Genomic DNA, 5000 nt, shown 5'->3' with positions numbered 1-5000 from the left:
CTAAGGAAAATTAAACAGGAATGGTGGAATGATAGATCAAAAGGTACACAAGAAGCAGCTGATAGAAATGATGCCAAGGGTTTGTACTCTTATGTTAAGGAGGTATATGCCCCAAATCTGCTTCAATAGATCCAGTGAGAACAGCAAATGGAGGTTTTCTTCTGACTGACATCGCTTCTATTCATAAGCGTTGGGTAGAACATGTTTCTGCACTTTTGAATAGACCGTCATCCGCTGACATGAGGATGACAGAAAAAATTGAACACCCTCCAGTTATAGAAGAGATGGCATTTGAACCAACTCTAAATGACATTTATTTAGCTGTGAATAAGCTGAATAACAATAAGACTCCAGGGTCTGATGGAATCTGTGCCGAAGTCTTGAAATATGGGGGTGACAAAATGTTTGAATTCTTAAATATATTAATTCGTCACTGTTGGAGAAGTGAGAAAGTGTCTCAAGATTGGATTGATGCCATTTTAGTCTCCTTGTATAAATCGGGGCCAAAGGATCTGTGCAGTAATTTTCGTGGGATTTCGCTTTTGTCTGTAGTTGGAAAGGTACTTGCCCGCATTTTGTTAGAACGTTTAAATACCTTTATAGTTCCAAATATAGTGTCTGAGTCTCAGTGTGGTTTTCGTTCCTGATTGTATCTTTACTGTCAAATAATTACAAGAAAAGTGCATAGAACAGAATTTTGCTCTATACCATTGCTTTGTTGATTTGAGCAAAGCATTCGATATTGTTAATCGAAATGCTCTGTAGCTAATTCTAAGGAAAATAGTTTGCTCAGAAAAATTTGTAAACATGATCAGGATATTGCATCAAGATATGAAAGCTAGAGTTAACTTTGGTGGTAGGCTCGCTGAATCTTTTGCTGTAGAAAATGGAGTAATGCAAGGAGACTTTGACGCACCCACCCTCTTTGCAATATACTTTGCTGTTGTGTTGTCACATGCTTTTCAAAACTCTGAGGAGGGTATTTACATAAAATATCGAGTAACAGGGAATGATTTTAATCTGACCAAACTGAAATTCAAAATGAAGGTTTTTCACTTTACTCATTAGGGAACTTTTGTACGCTGACGATTGCGATCTTGTCAGTCATTCTGAAACAGGTCTGCAATCTCTTGTATCTGAAGTTCACTCGGCTTTTGATGATTTTGGCTTGAACATCAACTTGAAAAAAAAAAAAAAACCAGTTGTGATGCATCAACCAGTGTGTTGTGATGTATGTAGCCCCCTAAAATTTTTGTTAAGGGAAAGTTACTTGAGGTTGTCGATTCGTTTGTTTACCTTGGAAGCTCTGTACAAAATGATGGAAATCTTGATACAGAAATACAGCTGCGAATTCAAAGGGCAGCAAAAGCATTTGGTGGCTTGAGTCACGCGTTTGGTGCCAGCGACATATAAATAAGAATACAAAGCTGGTTCTTTACAAATCATTTGTCTTACCATCCCTGTTATATTCCTGTGAGACTTGGACTTGGACTTGTTATGAAAAACATTTTAAATTGTTAGAACAATTCCATCAAAAATGCCTTCATCGCATAAAAAAAATTAAATAGAGTTCTTTTACTCCAAACACAGATGTCCTTGCATCTGCAGGCATCACCTCAATTAAAGCTATGATTTTGAGGAACTAATTGAGATGGTGTGGCCATATTGTTCGAATGGCAGATGAACGCATGCAGTAACAGTTGTGTTATGGTGAGCTTGCAGAGGGGAAACGCTATCGGTGTAAACCTAAAAAAATGGTTTAAGGACGGCATAAGGATTACTCTGAAGACACTGGGAATGGTTCCAGAAGATATAGAAACCGTTGCTGCGGATCGAGTTGGATGGCGAACAAAGGTGTGGAGTGGAGTGAAAGCATTTGAAGATTTCAGGATAAAACAAAAAGAGATCTAAGGAAGAATGTAACGATCTAGAAAGTGAATGACAATGACCTTTTTGTGTGCACTGTCTGTGACAGACCATGCCTGTCTTTTGCTGGCCTCAAATCTCATTTGCGAACGCATGGAAAACGAAACCCCACCAACTATTCTGCCTATATGTCTGTGCACACCAGTGTATGCCAGAAGGCTGCAAGAGACATTTTAAGATCCACAAAGAGCAGAACTTATCCGCAGCTCTTGGTGGTCCAAATCTGCCTATATGTCTGTGCATACCTTTGAATGCAGTGTATGCCAGAAAGTTTGCAAATCCAATGGAAGCCTCAAAAGACATTTTAAGATCCACAAAGATCAGAACTTAACTGCAACTCTTGGTGGTCCAAATTGGATATGCAATCTATGTGGGTGTCTTTTCAGAACACTGTTTGGTTTAAAAAGCAACATCAAATGCCATGATGGTGCTAAGGTGTAGGTACAGGAGGTGGTCAAACTCTGCATAAGGAGTAGACAACCACCATATGTGTGTGTGTTTGTGTGTGTAAAAATATGTGACAATTATACGGTAGCCATGATAAAACTTCGAGTTTCGGATGCCGGGACGGAAACCGATGCTACCATCTCTTCAGTTATCTGGTCATTGAAAATTCCTATGAATTTTTTATTTTCTTTTTTTGGATAGGAATTTTCAATGGCCAGATAGCTAAAGAGATGGCGGCGTGGGTTTCCACCCCGGCATCCGAAAAATTGTCACATATTTTTACAGATAAATTCCTCTATTTACATAATATCGAGGTCTCTTTTTTTTGTCTTTTCTATCAATATAGATCCAACGTGACACACAGTGTGACAAGGCTGGCCCCTTTGAATTACAGGTACAACAGAAACAGGAAGTAAGAGTGAGAGAAAGTTGTGGTGAAAGAGTACAGCAGGGTTCGCCCCACCCCCCACTGCGGGAGCCTCGTAGAGCTTTAAGTCTTTTTCACGCTATAAACACTCACAACGCCCAGTCTGGGAATCGAAACCGCGATCCTACTACCGCGAGTCCGCTGCCCTAACCATTGGGCCATTGCGCCTCCACCTTCAATGTATACATCGTCGTTGTATATATATATATATATATGTGTGTGTGTGTGTGTGTGTGTGTGTGTGTAAGCATTCACACATACTCATATATATTAGGTAAACACACACATACCCTTATAAAGCGAAGAATGGAGGAAGTGAGATAGTGTGAGAGGGTAGGAGGGAGAATAGAAATGAACAAGAAGTGAAGAGATGGGGAGAAGTAGGAGAACGAAGGGGAGGAGGAAGATGAAAGTTTCCTTAGTTTTATAGTGGCACGTATAGTATATATATATATATGTATATATATAGAGAGAGAGCGGAGGAGAAGGGGAGAGAGAAGGAAGAAATAGAAGGTGGGGGGAGAGATAGAAGGAGATAGGAAGAAGAAAACGGTGAAGACGAAGCTGGAACAGGTGAGGTAGAAGCAAGAGGAGGGTGGAGAAGGATGAGGAGCGGTGAAAGTTTCTGTAGTTTTTATACTGGGTAACTGATAATATAGAGAGGAGAAAGGGTGAGAGAGAGAGAGAGAGTAGGAGAGGGAGGAGAGAATGGTAGAGTGGTGGTGGTGGGGGGGGGGAAGAAGTTGAAGAGAAGTAGGTAAGGAAGCTGAAATAGGTAAGTACAAGATAAGGGCGGTGGGTAGTCGTGGGTGGCGGTGTAAAGAAGGAATGCACACACACACACACACACACACACACACGTATATTATGTATAAGAGAGAGAAAGTATATATAGGTACACACACACACATATATGTATATGTATATATGTATATGTATATATATATATATGTATAGGTATATATGTGTGTGTGTGTGTGTGCGTGTATGTATGTGCATATATATATATATATATATTCATATATAAATATAACTGAGGGGGGGGAGTAGAGAAGCAAGAATGAGAAAGAGAGAGAGGGGAGGGAGAGGGGGAGAGGAAGGGAAGAAAGCAAAATGTGTCCGTGTGCGTGTGTGTATGTGTAAATGCGCGCGTGCTTCGCCACTTGTGTATGTGTTATTGTTTCTCTGCATGTGCATGTAATTGTATACGGTTACCTGTGTTTGTGTGTTTGAATACCACTGAAAATCGAGAAAGTGATAGTGAAAGAAGTAGTCTGCCTTTTTAGCCTCCTCCCCATCACCCCCTCTCGCTCTCTCTCTCTCTCCATCTGCTTTCTATACGCCGACTGCTGTATTACTTGTACACTCACTCACTCACTCACACCATTCCACTCCACTCCACTTACACTCACCGCTACAGCTGCTATCATATGGATGTACACAGCGCTTCAGAGAGGTAAGTCGTTCATTTCTTCTCTTTTAACATATACCCTTCACAAACAAGCACACCCTCTTTATTTTGTTTTTGACAGATTTACACCAAATACACACACATACACACACACACGCGAAAGTACGCACAGAAACTTACGCGCATTCAGCATACACATTCACACACATTTCTTTCCCATATATATATATATATTTGTTGTAAATATATTCCTGTGTGTGTTAAGTCTATCTATCTATCTATCTATCTATCTATCTATCTATCTATCGTTATATATGCATACATACGAACACGTTTGTACGCATATCCATAATATATATATACATCTTTTATACACAGTATGTATGTTTGATTACATAAAAATAAATATGTTGACAACACGTCTAGTAGTTTTATGGAGATCGATCATATGGTAATTGCAAACTGCTGCTGCTGCTAGTACTACTACTACTACTACTACTACTACTACTACTACTACTACCACTACTACTACTAATGCTGCTGCCTCTAATTGTACAACTCATAAAATATGTATCAGTCACATATTGTATTCTCTGTGTATAGATAGCTAGTTGACTTCGACTAAATATACATCACTAAAACGGTTGTTTGTCTTGGACGGGCATGGAGGGAGGTTCTTTATTCTTTACACATCAGCAATAGTTACGGTGATAAATTAGCTGTGGCTGGCAGAGTTAATTAAGCTTGACCAAAAAAACCAGTTTCTCAATATTCACTGCGATCTTTCTT

General features: G+C 39.6%; 1 protein-coding gene across 3 annotated transcripts in view; it reads left to right on the top strand.

Annotated features, from left to right (window-relative positions):
- Window positions 1-3908: 3908 nt before the first annotated feature.
- The window catches only part of LOC106869895 (uncharacterized), a 116241-nt gene continuing 115149 nt past the window's right edge, over window positions 3909-5000 (top strand). For 2 of the 3 annotated variants that reach the window (XM_089365111.1, XM_052973776.2), the window contains exon 1: window positions 3909-4256. The gene's annotated coding sequence lies outside the window, so the exon portion shown is untranslated. The remainder of the gene's footprint in view (window positions 4257-5000) is intronic. The other variant, XM_089365118.1, reaches the window with a different exon arrangement.

Source organism: Octopus bimaculoides, chromosome 1 (assembly GCF_046866305.1).
Source record: "Octopus bimaculoides isolate indiv1 chromosome 1, ASM4686630v1, whole genome shotgun sequence".
In the NCBI taxonomy this organism is placed as follows: domain Eukaryota; kingdom Metazoa; phylum Mollusca; class Cephalopoda; order Octopoda; family Octopodidae; genus Octopus; species Octopus bimaculoides.
Note: the sequence above shows the minus strand (reverse complement) of the source record. Positions and strands in the feature narration are given on the sequence as shown.